The sequence below is a fragment of the Ornithorhynchus anatinus genome, unplaced genomic scaffold, assembly GCF_004115215.2.
Source record: "Ornithorhynchus anatinus isolate Pmale09 unplaced genomic scaffold, mOrnAna1.pri.v4 scaffold_264_arrow_ctg1, whole genome shotgun sequence".
Lineage (NCBI taxonomy): Eukaryota > Metazoa > Chordata > Mammalia > Monotremata > Ornithorhynchidae > Ornithorhynchus > Ornithorhynchus anatinus.
In genome coordinates, this window is record NW_024396743.1 from 2,372,681 (window position 1) to 2,389,856 (window position 17,176).

Here is a 17,176-nt window from a genome sequence, read left to right on the forward strand (position 1 = left end):
CAGGCCCAAAGGACCACCCCCACACAGCGCTGAATCGCTCAAGACCCACCACAAGCCATCCCTAGAAACCCCTTCTTCCCTGCAGCCATGAGCAACTCTTTCCCACCTCACCCTCCCAGGGAGGCAGCGGGAAGGACACCTCGCTGGGCCCCACCATTATCTGTAAAATGGGGATCACATCCCTGCTCTCTCTCCTTCTCAGACTAAGGCCTGGGCGGGATGCCGTGTTCGACCTCATCAGCCTCCTTTTGTCCCTCCCAGCGCTTAGCGCGGGGTAAGTGCTTAATAAATACCACCCTTATCATTCCTGCGACCCCCGAGTGCCGTCCGTGAGACCTGCGCTGCTTCTCTGCCCTCAGTTTCCTCATCTGTAAAATGGGGATTCCCTACCTGTTCTCTCCTCCTATTTAGACTGTGAGCTTCTGGTGGGACAGGGACCTTGTCCAACCTGATGATCCTGCGTCCACCCCAGCGACGAGTACCGTGCTGGGGATATAGTAAGCGCTGGGAGGGAACTGGCTCTAACACTGGCAGGCTGCCCATCCGCCCATCCCAAGGCCGAGACCTCGGTACCCTACACTTGTTGCTATGACGACACATCCACCACCGGACCAACGCCGCCTCCAGGTGCTCCCAAGGAAGAGAGGAGGAGGCGGGGCGGAGAGTGGTCAGTCAATCGTATTTATTGGGCATTTACTGTGTGCAAGACCACTGTACTAAGCACTGGGAAGAGTAGAAAAGAGCAACAGAACAGATACATTCCACGAGTGGTGTGGGGCTGCGACAGGGGATGAATAAAGGGAGCGAGTCAGGGTGATGCAGAGGGAATGGGAGAAGAGGAAAAGAGGGCTTAGTCAGGGAAGGCCTCTTGGAGGAGATGGGCCTTCGATAAGGCTTTGGAGAGGGGAAGAGCCATCGTCTGTCGGATATTTAGATGCGGGCGAGAGGTCGGCGGTGAGCTAGACAAGACTGAGGTGGGGGGGGGGGGTGGAAGAGGGGGCTCCTCTCGGACCTCCAGGCTGGGTGCCAGCCAGGACGTGGGCCCCCTCCCTCAGCCCAGCAGCTGGCCGCCCAGCACCCCGGCAGCGGCCGGCGAGTCCCTGGCCCCGGGCCACCCGGCTGGCTCCGGAGACTTCCTCTGAGCGGGCCTTCCATTTCCGGCACTCAGAACCCGCCGCGGCAGGGTCCCGAGCTGCTCCGGATGGGTGGGGGGATTTGATCCCGGCCAGGGGGAGGAGGCTGTCTGGTCGGCCGGACCTCCCCTCCGGAGCGGGCAAAGAAGAGCCCGTGCCCTCTGGCGTGGGCATTTCAGGCCTGCCTCTGTCAGCTGGGGGCCAGCAGGCCCGGGGGTGCCCTCGGGGCAAACCTACACATCATCGGTGCCACACTAGCTTCTACAAGCACTTAGTATAGTGCTCTGCACATAGTAAGCGCTCAATAGGTAATAATAATAACGGTATTTGTTAAGCACTTACTATGTGCCAAACACCGCTCTAAAGAGCTGGGGTAGATACAGGGTAAATAGATTGTCCCACGTGGGGCTCACGGTCTTAATCCCCATTTTACAGATGAGGGAACTGAGGCACAGAGAAGCTAAGTGGCTTGCCCAAGGTCACACAGCAGATAAGTGGAGGAACCAGGATTAGAACCCACCTCCGCTGAGTGCCAAGCCCGTGCTGTTCCCACTAAGCCACACCGCTTGATTGACTGACCCCTCCCTCTCCACCTTCACCATCCTTAGCCTCCCCTGCCTGCCTCGATCCTCCCCAACGGCTACTTCGGCTCCGACACGGACTTTTCAAGTTTTTTTTTCCATGGTATTGGTTGAGCGTTTACTATGAGCCGGGCCCTCTATTAAGCACAGGGGTAGAACCAAGCTAATCAGATTGGACACAGTCCACGTCCCCCATGGGGCTCACAATCGTCATCCCCATTTTACGGATGAGGTAGCTGAGGCCCAGAGAAGTGAAGCGGCTTGCCCGGGGTTGGCAGAGCCGGGATTAGAACCCAGGCCCGGCCTCTTGCCACTAAGCCATGTTGCTTCACACGGAGAGATGTCTGTGTGTGTGTGTGTGTGTGCATGCGTGCACAACTCCCCTTCCCCCCCCCCCCCACACACACACAACCCACACACTCCCTCGCTCTCTTTCTCGTTGTTAAGGACCTTAACTTAGCATGCTGGATTATCTGTTCTCCCGGCTATAATTATTTTAGCGTGGGAGAGAAATTCTGCTGTCTCCAATAACTCCAAAGTGCCGACATCAGGCTATCGCGTTCCCCGGCCCCGAGCCAACCGAACCTCAGATCCGCGGCCGCTCGGCCCCTCCCGAGGGCCCCGGCGAACTTTCGGGGGCGTGGGGGGTATCGAGGGCGCGGACGCCCCCCAAAGGTACCGGTTCCAATCCCGACCGCCGCCGGTCCTGCTGAAGCCGACGGGGGCGTGGGAGCCAAATGGGTTGGTAACCATGGTGATGTCATCGAATTAAAAAAAAAAAAAAAGTTGGTGGGTTGTTCGAGTGGATTTTTGGAGTTTTGGGTTTTGTTTTTCTTCCCCCCAAGGATCACAGGGTCCCTGAATATCGCTTTCATGAGCCGTGGGGGCAGGAAATCCCAAACAAGGCAGCTCCCGACTTCTAATCACCTCGGACGGGAAGAGGGGCAGGACGAGAGACCGCTGCCCTGGGTCCTGCCCCGCTTCCCTGGGGGGGGGGGGGGGGGGGCGAGAGGAGGAGACATGGGGCTCTTCCCCCCTTTAAGTTAAATGATCCCACCTAAGTGGGACTCCGCATCCGGCACCCCCAACCCCGCACACCCCAGAGGAAGGCAGCGTGGGCCAGTGGAAAGAGCATGGGTTGGGAGTCAAGAGACCCGGGTTCGAGTAACTCCTCCCCCTCCCTTTCCCCCTCTGCCTCCTCCTCTCCCCCACTTCTTCCTGCGTACTGTGCTCTGCATACAGTAAGCACTTAATAAATTCTATTACTACGCAAAACCCTCTCTCAGGTTGACCTCCAGGCTTCACAGCATCCCTAAGGTACCTGCCCCAGCCCCTAGGGAGCAGGGAGACGCTCTGATCTAGACGCCAGCAGCTTGGTGGGGCCTGGGACAGAGAGACAGAGAGAGAGACGCACACACAAGGAGTGTTTCAAGTGGCATCCTCCCAAAGATGCCCCGAACACCCAGCTCCGAGCTCAGAGGCCGCCCCGAAAACAGCACTTGGCACTGAGCGATCGATGGTATTTACTGAAAGCCTACTGTGTGCGGAGCACTGGACTGAGCGCTTGGGAGACGACAGCAGAGGAGAGTTGGTCGACATGTTCCCTGCCCACTGGGAGCTTCCAGTCTACAGTGGGCAGAACACTGCACTAAGCACTTGGTAGAGGACATTTCGGTAGAGTCGGTAGACCCTGTTCATTCATCGATTCATTCAATCATATTTACTGAGTGCTTACTGTGGGCAAAGCACTGTACTAAGCGGTTGGGAGAGTACAATCCCTGCCCAGGGAAGCTTCCAGTCTACAATGCGCAGAGCATTACAGTAAGCGCTTGGGAGAGGACAAAACAGTAGAGTTGATAGACATGATCCCTGCCCACCAGGGGCTTCCAGTCTACAAAGTGCAGAGCCTAGGGCGTGTTCCCCCTCCTACATAGGCCAGGAGCCCCATGTGGGCCCCGATGACCTCACATCTGCCCCGGCGCTTAGTCCGGGGGCGCTTGGCGCACAGTATGCGCTTCACAAATACCCCGGTCACTGCTGGCCAAAAGGCGAAATTGGGCCGGCCAGATTTCGAGGCGGAGCTCAGCGGACGATCCAGGGGCTACTGGAAGTTCCCTGTGGCTTTGGCTTCGGGGGTCTGGAAAGGGAGAGGTTATGGGTGGGGGGTGGCTACTTTTGGTAGGGGAGGGGGGTTTCTTGGGAACACATATTGTGCTTGCAACTTTAAACATGCCTCTGTCTAAGCACAACCCTCGGGCATCCCGCCTGGACTTCCTTCTCCTCGGGAAGCCTTGGACCTCTAGACTGGCAACTCCTTGTGGACAGGGATACTTGTCTACCACCTCTGTCGTACCGGACTCTCCCAAGTGCTTAGTACACTGCTCCGTACACAATAAGCGCTCACTAAATACCACTGATTGATTCATTCACATCATCCACATAATTCCTCTAGACTGTCAGCTCGTTGAGGGCCAGAAACAGGTCTACCAACTCTTAAACCGAACTCTTCCAAGTGAACGTACAGCGCTCTGCACAAGGTAAGCACTCAGGTGCCACTGTTCCGTTCATTCATATCAGCCGTACAATTTCTCTAGATTGTAAACTCCCTGTGGGCAGGGAATGTTTCTACTAACTCTGTTGTATTGGACTCCCCCAAGTGCTTAGTACAGTGCCCTGCACACACTAAGCACTCAGTAAATACTAATGATTTATTTGTTCGTATCATCCCCACAATTTCTCTGGCCCTCAAGCTTGCTGCAGGCAGGGATTATATCTACCAACTCTGTTGTATTAGACTCTCCCAAGCGCTTAGTACAGTGCACTGCACACAGTAAGCATTCAATACATACCACCGATTGATTGGGCACTCTTTTCTCAGATTAATTAAAAAAAAAACAAAAAACAGACTGTTAACCTGGACCCTCCCAGGAATTGTTCTCTCAGATAAATGACAAAACTCCTCTCATGCTATTACCTCAAGACATTTTCCCAGACATTTACCTGCTGTCTGCTTTGTTTTTGAAAAACTGAGATGGCAAATTTGTTCCGCAAATGCGTGCACTTAAATTAAAAAAAAAAGAAAACTTCATTGGGACCCCTGTTTAGGGCTTCAGATGAGGAGCCTTCAAAGGGTCTTCCACCGAAAACCCTGGGTCCCACTTCCTCAGCCCCCACCCCCCTCCCATCCTTGCACTTACATGTGAACTTGCTCTGGGCAGGAAAATGTCTGTTTGTTCTTATATTCTCCCAAGCGCTTAGTACAGTGCTTTGCACACAGTAAGTGCTCAATAAATATGATTGAACGAATGAATTTTTAAATTCTGCTGCTTCTCCCTACCTGTAATTGATTTTAATTCCAATCTGTCCAACTAATTTGTAAGCTCCTTGGTGACAGGATTATGTCTACTTACCCTATTGTACTCTCCCCAATGCTAGGCACAATGATCTGCTCACAGTTGGCTAGAGTTTAAGCTCCTTGAGGGCAAAGATTGAGTTTACTAACTCTTATTCTCTCCCCCTTCAAAGCCTTACTGAAGGCCCATCTCCTCCAAGAGGCCTTCCCTGACTAAGCCCTCCTTTCCTCTTCTTCTCTCTTCTGCATCGCCCTGACTCGCTCCCTTCATTCATTCCCTCCTCGCACAGGATTTATGTCCATATCTGTCACTGATTTATTTCTATTCATGTCTGTCTTCCCCTCTAGACTGTAAGCTCATCGTGGGCTTCCAATTTCATTTCGTTCAATCGTATTTATTGAGCGCTCACTGTTTGACTGAGTGAAGGAACTCTGTTGAACTCTCCCCAGCACTCCGCAAGAGTACACGGCACAGAGAGTTGAGCGCTCAATAAAAACTACTGACCGAGTCTAGTGAAGGGCCTCATCTGTCCAACCCAACCTGCCTGTATCCACCCCAGTGCTTAGTACGGTGCCAGGTCCTCAGTGAGCACTTAAATATCACAAATACCATAATTATCGGTTCGATTCTAGATGTGCCGGTTTAGACTGGTTGCCATTACTCATTCATTATGAAACTCCAGGCTCCCAGAGTCAACACATAAGCACGAAATCGAGTCATCCCCATCCCTCGCTATGTATGGAAAAGGGTCAGTGTGGCCTAGTGGAAAGCGCACGGGGCCGGGAGTCCGGAGACCTGGGTTCGAGTCCCACCTTGGCCCCTGACCTGCTGCGTAGCCTAGGGCAAGTCACTGAACCTCTCCGAGCCTCACTTTTCTCCTCTGTAAAGTGAGGAGAAAATCGATTGTGAGCCCATAGTGGGACAGGAACTGGGACCCAGTTGATCATCCTCTATCTATCCCAGCACTTAGCACTTGTCAGTACTTAATATTTTTAAAACCAATCAGTCAACAAGTGGCACTTATTGAGCATTTACTGGGTGTAGAGCATTATACTAAACGCTTTGGGGTGTATAATGCAATACAGGTGGTAGACCCGCTCCCTGCCCACAAGGAGATTCCAGTCTAAACAAGGACCTTACATTTCTATATGGACAAAAGAAGTAATGGCGTGTGTGTGAGAGAGACAGAGAGAAAGCGAGAGTGGAGGGGGAGAGGGAGGGAGGGAGAGAGAAAAAGAAGAAGGGAGAGACAGGGAGGGGTGGAGGTAGAGAGAGAGGAAGGAAAAGAGGGAGAGAGGGGAGGTAAGGAGGGAAGGATGAGGGAGAGAAAAGAGATGGAGAGAGGGAGGGAGGCAGGGGGGGGGGGAGAGAGAAAGGGAGATAAACACTCAATAAGGGTAAGAGAGAGGAGAGAGAGAGAAGTATTTCTTAACAGGAGAACAAATAAGAAACAGAGCATGGAGAGAGAGGATTGGGAAGGCATAAATAAGCTATAAAAGGAGATGGCCAGAGAGCAGAGAGCCCCGCTTCCTAGGGGCAGCAGCAAACACGTTGCTTAGGCTGCCTGAATGTTTCATGAAGCTGGGGAGTAGCACCAGGGAATCTCGGCTGAGGGATGCCGATGGTGCGGATAGAAGGGGCGGTCAAGTCCGGCTAGAAGAAAAGCCCTCTAAGCAGTGGGGAGGCACACAGCCTGTCTTCGAGGAAGGAAATGTCCATGAAGATTTCCCCCTTCACTTTTCTTTTCAAATGGTCTTTGTGAAGCACTATGCGCTGGAGCAGACCCAAGCTGATCAGGTTGGACCCACTCCCTGTCCCATGTGGGCCTCACAGTCTTCATCCCCATTTTACAGATGAGGGAACTGAGGCCCAGAGAAGTGAACTGCCTTGCCCGAGATCATACAACAGACCCGTGCGATAGGCTGATTACTTTGTAGCGACCCTAGCGCTTAGTACTGTGCCTGGCACACAGTAAGCGCTTAAATTACAAAGGATCTGCAGTGGGAGATTATCATCTTGACCCCAGGATGTGGACCTGCTGCTCGTTCTCCGGCCCCACCGCCAGACCCCGAAATCCACTCTTCCTTCACCCCTCTCCCTCCTCTTCCTCGCCCTTGGACCTCTGCGAACCCTAGGCCGGGTGCCCATCCGAGAGCCTGGGTCTCCGTTCCAAGCCCCGGGCCCCCCGGGACTGTGCTCGGTGCCCCCGGCCCCTCATTCATTCAATCCTATTTACTGAGCGCTTACTGCGTGCAGAGCACTGGACTAAGCACTTGGGAGAGTACAATCCAACAATATAACACATTCCCTGCCCACAACGAGCTCAGAGTCTCGAGGGGGAGACAGACATGAATAGAAAGAAACGAAATGACAGATCTGGACATAAGTACTGTGGGGCTGGGAGGGGGGATGAATAAAGGAAGCAAGCATCCAGGCCCCTTCATCCCCCCAGCTGCAGTACTGTCTCCAGCCGAGGGAGAATCCGCCCCTGGAAGCGGCCTAAAAGGACCCAGGAGTAACGTTCCCCAGCCTACGGGTATCTGTTGAGCGCCGAGCATTGTCCTAAGCACTCGGGTAGATACAAGGTAATCAGGTTGTCCCATGTGGGGCTCACAGTCTTAATCCCCATTTTCCATGAGGTCACCGAGGCACCGAGAAGTGAAGCGACTTGCCCAAGATCACACAGACGAGTGGTGGAGGTAGGATTAGAACCCCCGTCCTCTGACTCCCAAGCCCGGGCTCTTTCCACTGAGCCACGCTGCTTCTCTCTTCCTCTGTGAGCTGCCTCCCGGACTCTGCTCAGTGACCCCCGGCCCCCCAACCCAGCCCCCCCCGACTCTGCTCAGCACCCCCAGTCCCCCATCCCGCCCCCGCGGCGGTGCCCAGGGAGAGCAGAGGAGGAATCCCACCATCTCTGTCCCTGTCCTTGATATTTCCGGGCGGCGGGAGCCGGGGGTCCCGGAGGAGAGGGGCCGGGTCACCGCCTGAAAGCCGAATCCGGGGCGCCACCACCATCCCATCCCCCAGGACATTTCGGGGCTCCTCTGACCCCATCAATCGCCCCTGCATCTTCCACCCACTCCTCCTCCTCCTCCCGGCGCCCAGCCAACTGCTTCCCTTCCCTTCTTATTATTATTATCCGTCGGTGGCACTTGTTTAGCACCTGCTCTGTGCGGAGCATTGTACTAAGCGCCAGGGCACGTATAAGACCATCGGGTCGGTCACAGCCCCCGGCCCACCGGGGGTCCCAGTCTGAGGAGGAGAGAGAACGGGGACCGACTCCCCCATTTTACGGACGAGGAAACCGAGGCTCGGGGAAGGAAAGTGACCCGGCCTGAGGCCACCCGGGCAGCCGAGCAAGCGGTGGGAGGGGGGTCACCTATCTCCTGGGTCCCGGGCGCTGTACATTTTACAGTGGCCTGGCGGGGCTGATTTTAATTAGCGCAGGACCCCCCCCCACCCTCCCCGCGAACCCCAAAGCCTAATGAAGGCAACCGTTAGGAATCCATAAAGTCACAATAAGGTCCGCATCTCCTCCCGCCTCCAGAACGCCCAGCCCGGACCAGGCTTGAGCCGACCGAGCTGCTGGGTGGCCGAGGGGGGAGATTTGGAGCGGTTTTTTTTTTAAGGGGGGGGGGTTCAATTATCAGTCACGAGGGAGGTCAGAGGGGGCCCCCTACCTCCCCCCTCAATTCCTCCCGCTCCAAAAAGCACCGCGTCCCCTCTCGAGATTGGAGGGTTGGGGGGGGGGGCGCTGGGGTTGCATCTCCCCCCCCGCCCCCGCACACATCTTTTTCTCCATCAGCACAACTCTGGTCCCTCGCCCAGAGCCCGACCGCCCCCGCCTCACCCGCCTCCATCCATCCACCGGGGAATCTGGGGGAGGGGGAGGCGTGGAGAGCAAAGCCCCCCTCAAGATCTCTCCTGATATCTGCGCACCCCCCGGCCACCGTACCCCGATTTCCCTCCAACACGCTCCTCCCGGCGCTGCTTCCTTCCCGGGGTCCAGGACGCCAGGGTCCCGGTCACCTCGGCCGCAGCTCCCCAGAGCTCCGCAGCTTTGGCAGGGAGGAATTTGGGGGGGGGGGGGAGGGTTTCTCTGATCCCAATCCTTTCCCCCCACCGGCCTGCCCCCCGCCTCCAGGTGTGGGGGGAGCTGCCAGCGTGCCCCGGGGTGGGCAGGGGGGTGCAGGAGCTGGTGCCCCGCGACGCGCACACAGGATCCCACGCACTGTCACCCGGGGTCACCCCGCCATCCCCCGCTGTCCGTCTGTCTGCCGGCGGGCCCGGGGAGCACTGCGGGGGCCCGGGGAGCACTGCAGGGCAGAATTGGTATTCCGCACGGCGCTCCTCCCGAGGCTGCAGAAGAAACAATAAAACGGGGCTTTGCAGCGCGCCCCCTCCTCCCCACCCCCGGCCCCTCCGACTGGCAGCCCCGGAGCGTGGGAGGGGGGACCCGCCCCCCCAAAGCGGAGCCGAGCCACGGTCACGAAGTGTCTGTGTCGCTGGAGTGGGGACCCCCCCACACGCACACCAGGCCCCCTTTGGGGCAGGAGACCCCCCCGGCCCCGCGGGGCTCGGACAGGGATGTGCCAACCCACGTCTGCTGGTCCCAGCGCGCTGGGCCTGAGCCCCCTCACCCCTTCGAGGGGACCCCCATCACCCCCTTGCCCTCTCCGGGCTGGCCAGGGCGCGGCCGTTACTCACGGGTTCATCCGGGCAGGTGGCGGGGAGATGCAGGCCCGGGGGAAAGCCGCCCCCCGGGAGGAGGAGGAGGAGGAGGCTGCAGATGCTGGAGGTCCCGGCCGGTCCCCACTCGTGTGCGGGAGGGGATCCTGGAGGGAAAGAAGGGGTGGGGGGCGGGGAGGGGGCTGCGCCAGGAAGGCCGGGGCGGGGAGGAGCGGGGGGCTGGACTCCGCCACAGAGACACACCCACAGAGACAGGGAGAGATGCGGAGGGAGGGGAGAGACGTGCAGCTCGGGCCTGGGGGGCGTGGGGGGACACCCTCCCCCCCCCAATTCCCTTCATCATCATAAGGGGATGAAGACTGTGCGCCTCGCGTGGGACAACCCTCTATCAAACCCCAGCGCTTAGAGCAGTGCTTGGCACGTAGCAAGAGCCCGGGCTTGGGAGTCAGAGGTCACGGGTTCGAATCCCGGCTCTGCCACTTGCCAGCTGCGTGACGGTGGGCAAGTCACTTCTCTGGGCCTCAGTGACCTCATCTGGAAAATGGGGATTAACTGCGAGCCTCACGTGGGACCACCTGATGACCCTGTATCTCCCCCAGCGCTTAGAACGGTGCTCAGCACATAGTAAGCGCTTAACAAATACCAACATTATTCTCTGGGCCTCAGTGACCTCATCTGGAAAATGAGGATTAACTGCGAGCCTCACGGGGGACCCCCTGATGACCCTGTATCTCCCCCAGCGCTTAGAACGGTGCTCTGCACAGAGTAAACGCTTAACAAATACCAACATTGTTATTATTATAGTAAGCGCTTAACAAATACCAACATTGTTATTATTATAGTAAGCGCTTAACAAATACCAACATGATGATGATGGTATTTGTTAGGCGCTCCCTCGGTGCCACACGCTGGGGGTTACGAGGTGCTCAGGTGGATCCCCCCCCCCCCTCCGTGGGGCTCGTCGTTTTCATCCCCATTTTCCAGATGAGGTCACTGAGGCCCAGAGAAGGGAAGTGGCCGGCTCAAAGTCACCCAGCTGGCAAGCGGCGGGGTCGGCATTGGAACCCAGGACCTCGGACTCCCAAGCCCGGGTTCTTTTTCCACTCAGCCACGCTGAAGCCTGCCAGACCTCGTGGGCGCAGCCCGGAGGACCTTGGTTCTAACCTTAATTTCATTCAATCATTCATTCGATCATAATAATGTTGGTATTTGTTCAGCGCTGATCGTATTTATTGAGCGTTTACTGGGCGCTGAGCGCTGTACTAAGCACTTGGGAGCGTACAGTAGAGCAATAAACAGTCACAATCTCTGCCCAAAATGGGATTACGGTCTAGAGTGGGGGAGACAGACAATATAAATAAATAAATGACAGATATGGACATAAGTGCCGTGGGGCTGGGAGCGAGAAAAAGTAGATCCGTCGATCACACTTCCCCCCTTCAAAGCCCTAGCGAAGGCTCACCTCCTCCGAGAGGCCTTCCCAGAATACGTCCTTTTCCTCAAATCCCCCTCCCCGTCACCCTGACTTGCTCCCTCTGCTCCACCCCCACTCCCTGCCCCACAGCACTTGTGTATATATGTACATACCTATAATTCTATTTATTAATATTAATGCCCGTTTACTTATTTCCATGTGTATATATCTATAATTCTATTCATTTATATTGACGCTATTGATGCCTGCTTACTTGTTTTGATGTCTGTCTCCTCCCTTCTAGCCTGTAAGCCCATGGTGGACAGGAACAGTCCCTCTTTATTGCTGAATTGTACTTTCCAAGCACTTGGCACAGTGCTCTGCACACCGTGAGCGCTCAATAAATACGACTGAGTGAACGAATAGAGGGGGCAAGTCAGGGTGATGCAGAAGGGAGTGGGAGATGAGGAAAAGTGGGGCTTAGTCTGGGAAGGCCTCTTGGAGGAGAGGGGCCAGTTTCAGCCCCTGCCCTACTCCGGGACCGGGGGCAAGTCACTTGGCCTCGCTGGGCCTCGGTTTCTTCATCTGTTAAATGGGGCCGAGACACACACGGAGCTGTCTGGGCTCATCAGTCCCCGGCACTGATTACCTCGTATCTACCCCAGCACTTAGAACAGTGCTTGGCACACAGTAAGCACTTAACAAGTCCCATCGTTATTATTATTATTGGCCCAGCAGCACGACTTAGGGATAGAGCACGGGGCCTGAGAGTGAGAAGGACCTGGGTTCTAATCCCGGGCTCCGCCACATGTCTGCTGTATGACCTTTGGGCAGGTCACTTCACTTCTCCGGGCCTTAGCTCTCTCGGAAACGGGGACTAAGACAGCGAACCCCGTGTGGGCCGGGGACGGTGTCCAACCTGATTAACTTATATCTACCCTTTATTAAGTTGTATCTACCCCACTGCTTAGAACAGCGCCTGACACATCGCGAGCGCTTAACAAGTACCATCATTATTTTCATTAGAGGTGTGAAGGGCTAAAGAGAAGGAAAAATAAAAATGTATTTATTTCTATTAATGCCTGTCTCCCCCTCTAAAAAATAAGCTTATTGTGGGCAGGAAATGTGTCTGATTATTGTTGTACTCTCCCAAGCGCTTAGTACAGTACTCTGCACACAGTAGGTGCTCAATAAATACGCTTAAACGAATGAATTAATGAATGAAAAGAAAATACGGAGGAAGTGAGGAGTCTTTTGGATCCTTCTGGGCCCTCACCCCTATTTAGAGACCCCCACGACCCCACAGCCCCCTCCTCTTGAATGCGACAGGTGGGTTCTTGAAGAATCTCGTGTTTTGGGAAAACGGTGCTGGCGAAACCAATGGGAACAAATTCATTCATTCATTCAATAGTATTTATTGAGCGCTTACTCTGTGCGGAGCACCGTACTAAGCACTTGGAATGTACAAATTGGTAACAGAGACAGTCCCTGCCCTTTGATGGGCTTACAGTCTAATCGGGGGAGATAAATGAATTTAGGAGGGTGGGGAAATGGTCCGAAGACCCACAGGGACCTTTGCCATGATAAAAATCCTATACCCTTGTTATGTCCACCCCAAGTAGAATCCTCAAGACCCGTTGTTACAACAGTCCATTAACCACAGAGTTTATTTGTCTTTTTCAGTTGCCTCTTCTTGCTCTTTCTTCCATCTTCCCTATGACGCCTGTCACCAAACCATCCCCCACTTTTAGCTTCAGGGCCCTCGGGGGGGCCCCGTCCACCTCTCGCTTTGGGTGTGTTTTTCCTCAGTGTTTGGTACAGGGCTCTACACAAAATAAGCGCTTAATCAATCCACAGGGCTTCCTCCCAACCCTCCCTCCCACCCACAGCGCTCTCTGGGCCTCAGAACCACACGGCTCCATCACCACAACGCTCCCTCCATCACCACAATGCTCCTCCACCATCACAACTGTCCACCTCATCCCTCACCACCACAACGCTCCTCCACAACCACAATTGACTCCCTCATCTCTCACCACCACAACGCTCCCTCCTACACAACCACAATTGACTCCCTCATCTCTCACCATCACAACGCTCCCTCCTACACAACCACAACCGTCTCCCTCACCTGTCACCAGCACAACGCTCCCGCCTACACAACCACAACCGTCTCCCTCACCTGTCACCAGCACAACGCTCCCGCCTACACAACCACAACCGTCTCCCTCACCTGTCACCAGCACAACGCTCCCGCCTACACAACCACAACCGTCTCCCTCACCTGTCACCAGCACAACGCTCCCGCCTACACAACCACAACTGTCTCCCTCATCCCCCATCACCACCACGCTCCCTCATCACCACAACGCTCCCTCCTTCACAACCACAACTGTCTCCCTCCCCACCACAAGGCTGCCTCATCACCACAACGCTCCTTCCCTCATCTCTTAATAATAATAATAATAATGTTGGCATTTGTTAAGTCACTTAATTTCTCGGTGCCTCAGTTACCTCATCTGTAAAATGGGGATGAAGACTGTGAGCCCCATGTGGGACAACCTGATTCCCCTGTGTCTACCCCAGCGCTTAGAACAGTGCTCGGCACATAGTAAGTGCTTAACAAATACCAACATTATTATTAAGTGCTTGCTATGTGCAGAACACTGTTCTAAGCGCTGGGGGAGATACGGCTCAGTGGCAAGAGCCCGGGCTTGGGAGTCAGAGGTCATGGGTTCGAATCCCAGCTCGGCCACTCGTCAGCTGACTGTGGGCGAGTCACTTCTCTGGGCCTCAGTTCCCTCATCTGTCAAATGGGGATGAAGACTGGGAGCCTCACGTGGGACCACCTGATGACCCTGTATGTCCCCCAGCTCTTAGAACAGCACTCTGCACAGAGCAAGCGCTTAACCAATACCAACATTATTATTATTAAAATGGGGATGAAGCCTGTGAGCCTCCCGTGGGCCCACCCGATGACCCTGCATCTCCCCCAGCGCTTAGAACAGTGCCCTGCACCTAGCAAGCGCTTAACAAATACCAACATTATTATTATTATTATTATTAAAATGGGGATTGAAGCCTGTGAGCCTCCCGTGGGCCCACCCGAGGACCCTGCATCTCCCCCAGCGCTTAGAACAGCGCTCTGCACCTAGCAAGCGCTTAACCAATGCCAACATTATTATTATTCTTCTTCTCTGGGCCTCAGGTCCCTCATCTGCAAAAGGGGGATGAAGCCTGGGAGCCTCCCGTGGGTCCACCCGAGGACCCTGCATCTCCCCCAGCGCTTAGAACAGCGCTCTGCACCTAGCAAGCGCTTAACCAATGTCAACATTATTATTATTCTTCTCTGGGCCTCAGGTCCCTCATCTGCAAAAGGGGGATGAAGCCTGGGAGCCTCCCGTGGGTCCACCCGAGGACCCTGCATCTCCCCCAGCGCTTAGAACAGCGCTCTGCACCTAGCAAGCGCTTAACCAATGCCAACATTATTATTATTCTTCTTCTCTGGGCCTCAGGTCCCTCATCTGCAAAAGGGGGATGAAGCCTGGGAGCCTCCCGTGGGCCCACCTGCGGACCCTGCATCTTCCCCAGCGCTTAGAACAGCGCTGTGCACCTAGTAAGCGCTTACCCAAGACCAACATTATTATTCTCTCTCGGCACAAGGCTCCCTCCCCGCCTCCCCCGCATAACGCTCTCCCCCAGCAGCCGCACCGCCTCCCTCCTCCCCGCCACAGCGCTGTGGCCCCCCCCGCGCATGCGCGCCGCCCCTCCCCCGCCGCGCCCAGGGAGGAGGCGGGTCTTTCCCCGCTTGCCGCGCCCCCCGCCGCTCCCCCGGGCCTCACCTCGCGGCTCCCGCTCCTCCTCCCGCCGCCGGCCCCGCCCTCCTGCGGGGTTTCCCTCCTCCCGCCGGGCGCCATGCCCCACTTCAAAGCGGCCCGCTGCTGCCGCTCCTCCTCCTCCTCCTCCTCCTCCTCCGCGCGGCGGCCATCGACCCGGACGCGCAGGCGCGCTGAGCCCTGCGCGCGCGCCCTCCGCCGGGCGCCCCCTGGCGGGCGGGGGGGGGGAGCGCGCATGCGCGGGGGGCGCGCGAGCCCCCGACTTGAGGCACGTGGCGCGGCCACGCCCACCGGGGAGCCCCCTCCAATGGGAGGCCGCCTGGCCCCGCCCTTCTGTGACGTCACGCTCGGGCCGAAGCCACGCCCACCGCCTGCGGCTCAGGGGCGGGAGCCCCGGCTGGGGAGTCGGAGGTCATGGGTTCGAATCCCGCCCCCGCCGCTTGCCCGCTGGGTGACTTAATGTTGGTATTTGTTAAGCGCTTACTATGTGCCGAGCACCGTTCTAAGCGCTGGGGTAGACACAGGGGAATCAGGTTGTCCCACGTGGGGCTCACAGTCTTCATCCCCATTTTCCAGATGAGGTCACTGAGGCCCAGAGAAGTGAAGTGACTCGCCCACAGTCACACAGCTGACAAGTGGCAGAGCCGGGATTCGAACCCATGACCTCTGACTCCAAAGCCCGTGCTCTTTCCACTGAGCCACGCTGCTTCGGGCACGTCACTTCTCTGGGCCTCAGTGACCTCATCTGTCAAATGGGGATGAAGACTGTGAGCCCCACGGGGGACCACCTGATCACCTTGTAATAATAATGTTGGTATTAAGCGCTTACTAGGTGCAGAGCACTGTTCTAAGCGCTGGGGGAGATACAGGGTCATCAGGTGGTCCCTCGTGAGGCTCACAGGCTTCATCCCTATCTTAATAATAAGGATAATGTTGGTGTTTAAGCGCTTACTATGTGCAGAGCGCTGTTCTAAACGCTGGGGGAGATGCAGGGTCATCAGGTGGTCCCCCCTGAGCCTCACTCTTCATCCCCATTTGACAGATGAGGTCACTGAGGCCCAGAGAAGTGAAGTGACTCGCCCACAGTCACCCAGCTGACAAGTGGCAGAGTGGAGATTCGAACCCATGACCTCTGACTCCCAAGCCCGGGCTCCTTCCACTGAGCCATGCTGCGTCCCTACGTGGTATTGAAGGAATTTGAAGAGTGGCGTAGCCAGGATTAGAACCTAGGTCCTTGTGCCTCCCAGGCCCAGGCTCTATCCACTAGGCCACGTTGCGAAGGGCAGGGACCGTCTCTATCTGTTGCCGATTTGGCCATTCCAAGCACTTAGTACAGTGCTCTGCACATACTAAGCGCTCAATAAATACTATTGAATGAATGAATCTCATCGCCGGATCGATAACTGCCAAAAACGAACTCGCAATACCCTACTAGAAGGCAGTGTTCTTTGCAATAAACTTGTTGATTACCCTGTAAAGGCTGAGTTCCCCGAGGATAGATCCAATGGCTAGTCTTTAATATAAAACTTAATATAAGTCTATAATATAGACCTCTGGGATTCCCACCATTCCCCCCTTCTCCTACCACCATCCCCCTTCCCCCAACCGGTCATTTAATAATAATAATAATAATAATGTTGGTTGTTAAGCGCTTACTATGGGCAGAGCACTGTTCTAAGCGCTGGGGTAGACACAGGGGAATCAAGTTGTCCCATGTGGGGCTCACAGTCTTCATCCCCATTTTCCAGATGAGGCCACTGAGGCCCAGAGAAGTGAAGTGACTCACCCACAGTCACCCAGCTGACAAGTGGCGGAGCCGGCATTCGAACCCATGACCTCTGACTCCGAAGCCCGGGCTCTTTCCACTGAGCCACACCTTGAAGAGAAGCTACTTTTCTTTCTTGGGTTTTATTCTCTGCGGGACTACTTGGCTTCCTCTGTTTTATGTTCGATTAGACCGGAAGCTCCTAGGGGGCAGGGATCATATCTAGTAACTCTGTTGGACTCTCAAGTGCTTCGTTCGTTTTGTTTTCTTTTCTTTTCCATGGCATTTGTCACGTGCTTACTATATGCCAGACACTGTAGTAAGCCCTGGGGAAGATACAAGCAGTGTGGCTCAGTGGAAAGAACCCAGGCTTCGGAGTCTGAGGTCACGGGTTCGACTCCCGGC

The 17,176-nt window shown here is 55.7% G+C and overlaps 1 long non-coding RNA gene across 2 annotated transcripts in view; it reads right to left on the reverse strand.

Moving 5' to 3' along the window:
• LOC114808841 overlaps positions 1-9,915 on the reverse strand; it is a 69,576-nt gene extending 59,661 nt beyond the window's left edge. For both annotated transcript variants that reach the window (XR_003756609.2, XR_003756608.2), the window contains exon 1: positions 9,775-9,915. This is a non-coding gene — a long non-coding RNA (uncharacterized LOC114808841). The remainder of the gene's footprint in view (positions 1-9,774) is intronic.
• Between the last annotated feature and the right edge of the window lie 7,261 nt (positions 9,916-17,176).